Source organism: Echeneis naucrates, chromosome 3, assembly GCF_900963305.1.
Source record: "Echeneis naucrates chromosome 3, fEcheNa1.1, whole genome shotgun sequence".
Classification (NCBI taxonomy): domain Eukaryota; kingdom Metazoa; phylum Chordata; class Actinopteri; order Carangiformes; family Echeneidae; genus Echeneis; species Echeneis naucrates.
Window position 1 is genome coordinate 23714086 of NC_042513.1, and position 12622 is coordinate 23726707.

The window sequence follows — 12622 nt, forward strand, 5'->3', positions numbered from 1 at the left end:
TGGAGCTAGATGAGTAAATAATTGCACAGCATCAGTATGAAAAGTTTCAATCGAAATTGAAAATTAAAATTTGCCACACTGTGAAACTGTGGACTCGCAGTGTGCCAAAGACAAGAATCAATCAATCAAATAATAAGGAGACAAATGTGGAAATAAAATGAGGCATAAATAAAGGGTTAGAAAATATAGAAAGAATTTCACAAATGCTTTTTTGCTTTTGCTTTTATTTTGTAATAAAATGCAATATTGCCTCCAAGTTCCTTTTAACATCAGCAAAGCTCATTAAAAAATTGACTTCTTCCATGCACTTGGCTGTAAGCACAACATTTCTGTGGTCATTTAAATGAATAATAACATAATTTCGCTGGATCAGTTGGTGGAAAAAATTAAGATTCATGAACATATTTATACATCACAGAGTTGGAGGCTGTCATGTGGCTGGGAAACATTTCTTTCCGGCCCCTAGTGTGTCCAGTGATAACAAGCAGCAGGAAGGATTGAACGCAGCAGTGCTTTACTTTGCCTCATGCCTTTTCTCCTGCTGAGATGCAACTGCGAGTGTGCAAGTGCTGAGATGTCATGTAACACGTTGGCTGGCACTGCACTGCCAGGCGCTAATTACTTGTTGTTGTTGTTTTTTTCTTTTTCTTTTTTTGTTAGTTTTATTTAACTTCATGGATCAGATGTGAGCAATCCCTCCCACTCTATTCAGAATCACACAATTACCAGAAAGCTGCAGGTCACATGACCCGCCCTGATCGGAAACGCCATACTGGGGCACCTGTCAGCAGTTTTACACAGTCAGCCAGTGTGAGTAATGAATGACTATTGCAGGAAAACATATTTCCGGCTTATGTCATTTAAAGTACTGAGCAAAAACTATGAAGCTCTGATGATGAAAATCAAATTTGATTTCCTTTAGTTTAATGCACTCCCATGTGAAACTGGTTACTTTTCAATTTCAAGGGCTTGTTTATTTCTGGAAGAAAAATACAGACATGGACAGCAAGGTTATAGAGAAGTGAGTTTATTGTAGGATTGTTAGGAATAGTGACAGTGGCAGGAGATGGGAGGCAGAGGGCTGGCAGCGTGATGAGTGAGGAAACTAGCTGGCAGGCTGAAGTGGCGTGGGCAGGCAAGGAGGCTCAAAAGGGAAGAAGGCACAGGGAATCCTGAGCTCAGGAGAACACAATAAGAAACACAAGAAATAACTCATGTATAGTATATGTCAGAGTTGCTACTACCTCAGAAGTTGGCAGAACCACAAACCACAAACTACCTACCTGCAGCTCTGCTGACTGCATGATCTATAGCTTCACTGTGATGATTTTAGACAACAATAAAAAGATCAAATCCTCAAAATACATCTGGGGATTTTTCAGGATAAAGGTAAATGATAAAATCAATAACAAAATCAGCTTACTTATTATCATGAAACATTCATACTAAGGAGTACAATTTTTGCACATTATACCCTAAACACAGCTTTCTACATCAGATGTTAATACACATGGTCTGACATGTTTTTTTGGACACATTGTTCCATTGAGCTCAGCCAGATTGCCTGACCAGACTGAAACACTCCTGTCCTTTGTTTTTTATTGAAACATGGCAATGCTTGGTGAGCCTGCCATGATATTTTTACCCCCAATTGTTTTAACCATCGTAGCATTGTCTAGCCATGCAGACACTGTAGTTACAGTTTGCTTTGCTGAGACTTTGAGAGCTCTGCCTTTTATTTCTGGTGTAACCCACCCAACAACCCCCCATCGATTCTCTCTTTCCTTTCATCCCACTTATTTAGAAACACTAGTATTTCTTACATTGCCCTGGCACATCTGTACATCACAATGAAAGCGCAGTACAGGTGTAGAGGAAGAAAACAAATATATCTATTCTTTACATTTGGCTCATGTTATTAGCATACACGCCTGGAAGCTGGACAACAGATATTTCATCGCCAGAGAAAATTGATCGTGTCATACAAAACTGAACTCATCATACTAACTGATTCATGAACAGAACAAAGGCTGTGTTGTATGAGTGACGCATCAACACAAGCTGTATTCTTAAGCAGATTAATTTGTTTTTCATATAGCTGCTGGTCATAGTTTCTCATCCAACATGTTAATCAAGATAGCCAGGGTTGCATCTTTCAAAATAGGAGAAGAAATGAAGTCATGTTGGCAGATTGCAAACTGAGGACTAACAACCAAGTTTTTAAGTCTCTTCAAAACCCCAAAACACTGATTCAGCATTGTTGGTATGCTGCATTTCTTAAAAAAAAAAGTAGTAGATGGTAACAATATACTGGACTCTACACAGAAGTATATACAAATTGTTTAAATGTAATTGTGCACAAATAAACCCTTTCTGATTATGGTCTCTGTAGTGTGCACTGATGGCTGATGTGGCTCTACCTGTCACAATTAATCAAATATGAACCAAATACACCAGAGTGAGTTCTCACTGTTGAGTTTTCTCAGTAGAACCTTTTTACTGCAAATTGCAGCAGCTTAGTATTTAAAATTCAGACTGGACTGAAGTATTTTCTTTACCAAATACAGCCTTCTATGTCCTATAAAAAAAAAAAAACAACAAAACAAACAAAAAAAGCAAAAAACAGAAGAAGATATAAAGTCTTGAATATAAAACTCAAATGACCTCACTTTTATTTCCCCCCAGTTAGTCATCAAGGAGGTGGTCATGGAGATGAATGTCACTGAACAGCTGTGTTTATCCATTGTTCTTATACGGTACAGTAATCCAAAGTTCATCTGATATAAATTGCTGAGAGCAGAAATGCACCACAGGAAAGCATTGATAATTTGGCAGAAATAGAAGTCTCTCCCAACAACTGCACCCCTAACTCAACACCCGCACAGTATTGCCTAATCTTTTATTGAACATTGTGAATAACGCAAATGAATTTGTGCATCTTTATTTGTAACATTCAAAGGGACCAATCATTATCTTTTAATTACTAGTACCCAGTAGTGAGGCCCATGAAAGTAAAGTAATTAATCTAACACTTTGGCGAGGGAGGGGATCTGCTGTATAAACAGCAAGTTTACTGAAACTGCTTTTGAGCTTTAATATTCATACATGAAGACTGAATAACAAATTAATGGTGCGAGCAAGGACGAAAGCGAGGCAGCACAAGCAACAAGCAGGGCAGTAATGACATGTATACTGACATGTATACCACACAATAGCTTATCAGATGCTGGGTATGTTTTGTCTTCATATTTTCTGGTTTTTCTGATGAAGAAAACAATCCCTGGCAGTGCAGCTGTGAAGATAAAAAAAATGAATCACTAAACTAAGTGGGAATATATTATGATCATACAATACACAATGACTAGTTTGCCACACATTTATCTGCATGTGTAGTGTTTGTATGGCTTGTTAACATATTAGTGTGTTCTCTATGAGGATGATTGATTAACATGTCAAATTAAATCACTGTCAAAGTAACACTGGCTATGCTGATATTCCAAACCGTCCAATCACACGCAGTAATTGACTGAAACCTCTCAGCTCTCAAGGGCAACAGGAGACAGCCATTAAGATCTGATTTCATGTCAGTATCAGCTGCTATTATCTTATTTCAATCAATTAATATTTCTTTGTTTGTAGAAATGACTCCCAATGTCGCAGCGCCACAGAGCTCTCAGATGCTTTTTAGTTATTAGTTCATGTTGTAAAAAAACACAAATGTCATTGTCTCACAAGCCTCAATGACTCCATCTGCAGCTGTACTTTGTTTAAAGTAAAACAGGGCAACTAGACCTGATAGCATGAATTCTGTATTACAGCTCAACTCCATGAACTTCATGCAACAACATGTTCCTGCCTACACCCCCCCCTCCAATGCCTGTCTGTCTCTCTCTCTCTCTCTCTCTCTCTCTCTCTCTCTCTCTCTCTCTCTCTCTCTCTCTCCCTCTCTCTCTTTCTCTCTCTCCCTCTCTCTCTCTCTCTCTCTCTCTCTCTCTCTCTCTCTCTCTCTCTCCCACTCTCAACCCAACCGGTCGAGGCAGATGGCCGCCCCCCCTGAGCCTGGTTCTGCTCGAGGTTTCTGCCTCTTAAAGGAAGTTTTTCCTTGCCACTGTTGCCAAGTTCCTGCTCATCGGGGGATCTGTTGGGTCTCTTTAAATAAATGTATAAAGAGTTTGGTCTAGACCTGCTCTATATGTAAAGTGCCTTGATGTAACTTTGTTATGATTTGGCGCTATACAAATAAATCTGATTTGATTTGATAGCCATTTCATCTAATCCTAAAGACAGACAGAGACAAAACTTTTTTTTTTTTCCTTTCAAAATGTTGGAGACATGAATTGAAAACTATTTAAAAATTCGCAAAAATTTATGCTTCGTGCTAATATATTAGAATCAGCCCACCTGGTTGTTGGAAAGGGGTTTCTGTGCATGACGCCAAGAAAATCAACTCCTACGGCTTTGAAAACAGTTTTTCTTTTTATTTATTTCTTTATTTTTTTGCTCCATTATAATCAGAACTGACTACTTACTTCGACTATAAAAAATTCATACTTGCAGTAGTGCAGATCAAACCCAGCTGAGGCAAGTTTGGGATTTCAGGGAGATTAATGAAAGAGACTATGGCAAAATTGAGCAGCAACAAGAATACCAAAATAAACGACCCTGTGTTACTTCATTATATATATATACATATGAGGGATAGCTGTGATAGTAATACCACTATCTGTTCATCTCAGGTTAGAAAGTTGTATTACCATTTTTTTGATTTCTTTCTCCGTCTGGATATAAACTCACAAACTTCATTCAAACTTTGAAAATGATTGGCTTGTTGAAATGATGACATGTATTCTGTTTTTTGTTGCTTTTTCACAAATATTTCCCCAAATGTGGCACATTTGAGTGAACAAAATATTTGTAAATTTCATGTTTGTATGCATCTTGCCTAAATCTGTGGTGAGTCTAAAACATTACTTCATTGTTGCAGTTCTCATTCCCTGTTTTGGAAGTGAATATTACAGTGTTGGTTTTCCATTTTGATATTGTACATCCATTTTCTATATCATCAATGGACATGTCAGTATCTATTTTACACCAAGGTTTGTTTTTATAACAATAATCCTGCATCATGTGGTGCATACAGCAGAACACTTTATAATTTAAGAGCGCATTGCATCAAACAAAGAGATTGAGAATCAGTGATGTCAAATGTAATTTGTTGCCGCATATCTCAAAAACAAAAAGCTGGGACTGTCTTTCCATATAATGTAACTGTATAATGATTCCTTTTTTATTTTAATATAAAATAACTTTATGAGAAAAAATGGAAAGAGCAAGCATAAATTATTACACCTTTTTGCAAACTTTTTATTTCTGCCTCAGGAAAAGCAAAAACATCGTCATCGCTGGAAGAAAACAATGTAAGACTTTAGAGGAAGATGGTCTGTAACTTTGACAGCACTGTGGCAATTTGTCAGGGTTGCTCTCTGTGAGCGTTTCAACATCGTTCCCACACTTCACACAGGAAATGATTCATCTGCATCCAGGAGAGAAGCAGAGCGCCATTTCCAAATTACCTATGAGTTATCTCCTCAATAACTTCTAATCAGACAGCTGCCGTTTCCTCCACTGTAAACAAAAGTAATTACAGTAGATGTGATGGATGGAAAAAATAAGACAGCTTCTGCATGCTCAGGACCAGTCTGGGACTCTGTAGAGCAGAACACTTTAATTAGGGATGGCCTAGCCCAGCACAACTGAATGAGTCTGACAAAGCACACGTTTCAGTTTCTAAAAAAAAAAAAAAACTCTGCCTATGCATTTTCTTTTGTTTTCCCAAGTTCGGGCCAGTGATTTACTTCAGCGACTCTGAAGAAGTTGTGTTCAGAGGCGATTAGAATCCAGCATGATATGACTTCATCCTGATTAAAGGTAATGAGATTCTAAAGTGAATTTAGGAGAAAAATCTAATATGTAGAGCCAAACAATAGCTGGCTGACCAGTGGCAGCATTACTAAATTGCTCCTCAGTGCTTTTGGTGACTGATCATTATTTGTCAAATGTATAAACTCAGAGAAGATTGGGGGACAAATAATATAGATTTAAAAAAAAAACAACAACAACAAATAAACAAACTCCGTACCTTGTTTGGATTCAGTATTCTGTACAGGGACACCCATGAGAGAAAGGATATACTGAGAGCATTATTTACACAATAGGTAGCTGCAAGAAAAACATGCTGTTGCATTAACCAGCCAATTATAAATAAGATTCGGGGAGAATATTAATCATCATATCACTGCAGGAGTTGTTATTCCTCTTAAAAAAAAAAAATCTGTGAAATAAATGAGTTAGCATGTTCTCCCCCTCCCTGCGTGGGTTTCCTCCCATCGTTGTAGGTCTGAGTGTGAGTGGTTGTTTGTCTCTGTATGTTGGCCCCACATTAGACTGGAGACCTGTCCAGGGTGTACCCCGCCCTCGCCCAGTGTGAGCTGGGATTGGCTCCAGCCCCCCTACCCCGATAAGCAGTGCAAGATGAATGAATGAATGAATGAGCCACATCTTATTTGTGAAGCCTAAATTGGACTGACAGTGTTTATTTTCCTGAATGCACCCCCTGCCGATCAGAGGGAAACACTGTTGTTTCTTTCTTTGTTTTGTTTTTGTTCTGTTTTGTTTGTTTGATTTTTCAGTGGCCAGACCCAACAGCTGTGGGATTTGGGATTCATAAAAATTGTGACAGTATGTTCTAGATTAATACTGAATTTTGTCTGCCCAGTTGCAGATCGTGCTAACTAAAATGTCCTCTTACCCACAAAATTATCTGTTTGTGAGTTCCTTTCTGTGACTTCTGTGTTTGAGATGCTGTGCAATTCAGATGATTGAAAAAAGTAATAAAGAGATCACCTTTGTGTTCTAAAGACACCAACACAACCGTCATCTCCGGAGTCAAAGTCAGACACCCAACTCTTCGCCCTGGAGGTTCCTGTTTCTGGAACATGTCATTCCTTCGCTGTTGAAACATCATCAACATGAGTCATCATCTGCAGGACCACAACAAGCAGTTCATGCAATTAAAAACAATCAATTTAGTCACCCTGCAGCACAGAACTGATCCAAATTTTAAATTGTACTTTACAGTAGACACATTACAACAAGGAGCAGCGGCTGTGATTATCTCTGCAGCTCTGCACACCTTCCACAGATGTGCCCTCCACAATATGGATCGACCTGGTTAGCTTTTGGCCCAACATGATGTGACATGGATAAGCGAGGATTAAAGCTTAATGACGCTACAGGAAAATGCTTTTACCTCAATGAAAAGCAAACATGCAGAAATGGATAAAGGGAATAAACTGAACCAATTCAGTATTGTCTGTATTAAATATGAATGAGAAGTTTGAGGGGTAAGAAAACACTGAACCTGAATAGAGTTATAGTCATTGATTCGCCTTTGGTGGAAAAATATTTCAGCTGTAACATTAGGAACAGAATATTTTGAGCTTTATGTCACCACTACATAGGTGTTGGACTCAGGTCGTGGCTTTTTCATGCATGCAGAGTCATTAAGTATTATTATGGTAATATCTGCTGTTAAAACCTTAGCGCACCTCCAGGCCAGGTTCAGCTTGGGGTGGGGGTTGTCTTTTTATTTCATTTTGTAGAAGAATAAACTGGATGAGTGCCAGCTTCAGTGACCAAGTTTCCTCAAATGAGGTACTATGAGCATCTGTTGAGTATATAGGAAATATGTACAATGCATTATGCTGGTGAGTGCATGTGTTTTGGACCTCTTTTTTTTAGGAGCACCTATAAGGAGGTGGGGGGGGTCTTTTGTATCTCTCATATCCTACAACAGCCCAAAATAAACATAAAATACAAAAGAAAAAGAAATCACTTGCTCTAACAATGCCTGTCCAAGTGTTTACCTCCAGCCCTGACTTCCTAAGCATGATGATGATACAAGGTCAGTGACATGTTTGCAATTCTAGTAATTTTACAGAAAGGCTAAAACAACTGCAACTGTGATTGCTTTTTTTTTTTATTAATGTACAATTATTTTAGATTAAATCAACCTCAGAGTAGACTCAAGTAGGGATCCTGATCAGATGGCCTCAACAGGCTTATTTAGGTGATAAGGATACTACTGACCTCACTTTGGATGTCCATCTTCCATGTCCTGTCCCTCTGGAGCCAGAAAACCCGTGGTGACTTTTTTTTATTTCAGCCATTTCGCTATGTAATCGTATTCTTATCGTATCCTTTATTCAGAGGTCTTGATTTTAGGTGAGCTTTGGAACTTGTAAATCAAGAGCTTTTCCTTCAGTTCCAGCTCCCTCTTCACTGTGACAGACTGCTATTATCCGCACCATAATATTAATGCAAATCCATGATCTTACTCTCGATCTTGCTTGCCGTAAATATTCGACATCATTACATAGTTTTATAACTGCGGTGACATCAGAAGATCTGACGTCTTAGCTATAGAAGCTATAGAAAAAAAGCCATTGAAGGAATTCTATGTATATTCACAGCTGGTATTCTTAAAAGGAATTGAGGCTTTGTATTTCATTGAGCCTCAGTTCCTCTTTTCCTTCATTGTAGCTTGGCATGTCTGCTCTCCAAGCAGAAGCTCTCATTGTCTGACTGTTAAATCCTGATGCCAACACCTCATGCTTACTTAGACTTCTTGCCATTCAGTGAGGAGAATAAAAGTGGTAATGAATTCAGGTATGTTTTTTTTTTTTCTTTTCTTTTTGTTCGTTTGTTTGTTTTCTTCTCCAACTTTCACATCATGATTCACTTGAGGAATTACCTGGGAGCAATCTTTTTTGCCCTTGGAGAAGACACGTCTGTGTGGATGTACGACTTTGAAAATGACACGAGAAATAAGAACAAGGGCATAAAGAGGGTTTTTTTTTTTCATTTATAATTCCCTCAATTCTCCCAGTAAAGTCCAAGTCCAGTGTAATATCTCTATGCATATTTGTGTCCAGATATATACACGAGGTGATATGAATGAGAGCTGGAGCTGTGTTTTACTGCAGTTGTTCTGGTGCTTACTGGTGCTTCTGTCATTTAACCCAAACTAGACTTAGACCGAACCAGAACTTTAGATCTAGCAGTGGATACGTTAAGACTGCGAGACTGTCAAATTTCGGGCGGTCTGTGTGGTGTTTTCACCTCGGACTTGTCAGATGAAGATGTACATTTTCATCATCTTATTCGACCACCTTCTGGGAGGAGGGAGGGAGTAATTTGACATTTAAGCTCTCTAGCTGAGAAAGATAGATGAGAGGATCAATACCAGTCACCTGTCTGTCCATTAAATATGAAGCTACAGCCATCTTAGTAGCTTCACACAAGGACCACAGACAGGGTACTTCGAACCTCTAAGTCTTTGTGAAATGTTGTTTGGATCACCAGAGCAGATGAAAAGGGTTTGTGTGCCTTACTCACCGACATCTTAAACAAAAGTGTAGCTTAGCAAAGGATACAAAGAATAGCAAGCAAAGTTCTGTCCGGTGATAAAATAGAGCTTCTTATTCTTAGAGCTGTTTTTTTTTACCTACGAACATGCAGCTGTCCAATTTCCAGTCTTGTCTCTATGCTAAACTATGCTAACCATCTGCTTACTGTAGTTTGATCTAATGTACATCTTAGTGGCATCGAGCCAACATGTGTATTTCCCAGAATGTTGTCCTGTGATAGAATCACCCACAATACAAGTATGGTTTATTCCCTGAAAGACTGAGAGTGGATGAATCTGGTTTTAAGGGACCAGATGTCAAAACCGAAAGGCGTTAAAGCGTTCCTCTGGTAATTCAATCGACTTTACATAATAATCTCATAGTTATTATAAAAGACTTCTCATCCTAAACTACCAAATGCTGTCTGGCTGTGCAGTTTGTTTGTCTAAAAGTGCAAACCAACAGACCTATAAATATTGTTTCAAATGATACTGGGATTTTATCTGAAGCAGTACTTGCACATTTATTTGTACAACATATATGTAATATGTCCTCTGAGCATGAAGGCTCCCAGCAGTGACGACTGGAAACCCGCCGACTGAAAGCTTTAAAAATAATAATAATAATACAACATCGGGATTATTAGCAGTTTCCAAACAAGCATTAGTCTCAGGACTGGCTTTCAAAACCTCATATTTGTAGAACACCACCACAGTCGTCTTTACACTTGGCTCAGGCCTCTCTGCATACTAAATACGTTATCGAACCTCCTCAGGAGGAATAAAACACAGCGTAAAATGCTGGCAGCGTTTGTTCCTTAAGCAGCGAACAAACCCAGCAGATCGTAAAAATGATGCAAAGATGCTCACAGTGAGCAGAATTCTTAGTCAGTGTTTACATACAACGTTTCCATCTGCAGCGAGCGCCGCCCATAGCCCAGGCAATTTACATGCACCTTGATAACTTGTGATAGAGTATCCCACATTTCTATGAATAAACCAATTACACTGTGGTCTTCAATCCTGGTCCTGGAGCTGCCTTTCTTTACTACCGTCTCCTTAATTGCATTCACTTGCTGTCCCTGGTGTGAATCAGCCTCTGATTAGACCGGAATGAAACGAGTAGAGCTGTGGGTTTAGAGGACTTTGAGTGATAGCCACTGACCTCAGGTGTCCCATCCCAAATAGAATAGAGAAGGAGGGGGGGCAGCAGCAAGCATCAAAGAGAAAAGGGCTCTCCTCTCTATTCAAATGGGGCTACTTTTATTTGAACAGACATATTTTCATGTATAAATAGTCAGATTATGTAAGAGGTGACCATGCTAACAGGGAAGTGTCTTTTAAACAAAAGGGAAATAACTAAAGGGGCGTATTTACTGAAGCGGACGCGACAAATCGACTGTGTACCAGAATCTGAGGAGCACAGCTGGTGCTATTATACTCTACTAAATCAAGTCAAATGCAGAGGAGCAGCAATGCTAATATAAATCTATTGTGGGGTTTGAACCACAGCTATAAGAGCTTGTGGAGTAGGAGCATCACTGTGTTGTTTTGCCTTGAGTGCAGAGAAGCTTTTTGAAAAATGGGAGCGTTGGTGTTCTCACTCTCACTCCTACATATTCTATCATCCTGTCTGCATTGATACATTTTTTCTTTATATATATATATATATATATATATATATATATATATATAGCTTGGCTTTATTTGAGTGAATTTGACTGCTGGAGTGTTTGTTCAGTCTGTGTTTTAGCCACAAACAGCGAACAGATGTCTTCACAATAACAGCATGCAGCAGGTCGGTGTGTGAGGTGTGCCTCTAGACGCGTGTGGCAGTTTAGGCTGATCACAAACTCTACTCGTCTCACCTCTGGCTCGTGTCTCTGGAGACTTTAAAAACTAGCAACTTTTTTGCCAACTTGAGTTTCCATATCTCTGCCAGGATTTAGCTGCCAAGAATAATTTCTTGGCGTTTTCTCATTGACTTCGTATGAACTAATGCCGCATTCAAATGTGAGCGTTGTACCTGTACCTGCGAAGGACAACTGCTGCTGGACTTCATGGAGCCGGACCAGGTTTCGTTTCAGCACGAGCAGAGAAGGATGAAGGCTGTCAGTTGAAAATCCAACGCAGCTGCAGACACTGTGATCACAGGATACTTCGAACCGGCTGATGCTCAAATACTCTGAATTACAGGACTTAAGTCATCTAGAACCAAACAAGCAGTCGTTTCACAGACAAATGTTTGCCGTATTATGTGATATGTTATTTCTATTTGACGCTGCTCTACCTTCACTCAGATTTCTGAGCACATGGGTTCCAGTTTTCAAGCTGAGAATACTGTAAACAACAAATCCAAATTTGCTTAACATTTTGACTGTCACAGGCTGTGTTCATTTTTGCAGTGAGAGTACATTTGTATTCAAGACTATTTAATCTGCTAAATCATTCTTTATGTGTGTGTGAGATGCTACTTGAGGCTTGGCTGTGGGGCAGCTCAAAACCCTGCCAAGTGTTTTATTTTGATAGATAAATAATGATGTCATATTAGCATCTTAAACATTCATCCTCTTGAGCACAGGTCTCTGAAAAGTGACATTAAGTGTGCTAATTACAGATGTAGAGGAAGTTTAAGTAAAGAACTATTTACTGGTGGAATCAGGTGAAAGCAGGTTTGTGCTGCATGCCCTTATCTATTTGGGGATATTGAAACTGTCAATTATATTTAGGTACTACCTTCATATTTACAAATTCAGTCAGGACATTAAATTAGCCAAATCAAGTGGGAATCCTCAGGTTTGAGTTTTTCTAATTTCTAGGTGATCATTGCCGGTATTTGAACGCTGTTTGAAAGGAATGTGATTTGGAATTAGGCGTTGACATTTCTGACTGTTGTCTAATAAGAATGATTTCCATTTAATTCATTATTTAATTTCTATGGTGTACAATCAGTGGGATCTACAGATACAGAGGATACTCTGAGGTGCCAGACACCAGACATCCTTCGGTTTGACTTTTTTCCTCCCAAAACCTATTTCCACTGGCCCTCGACCCCAGCCTCCTACACTGGAAGATGTAGAAGTCTTTGCAGATGTTTTGCAGAAAGTTTTCGGGGGCCGCAGGTTCCAGTGCTCACAGCCAGAAGAAAGAAAATGT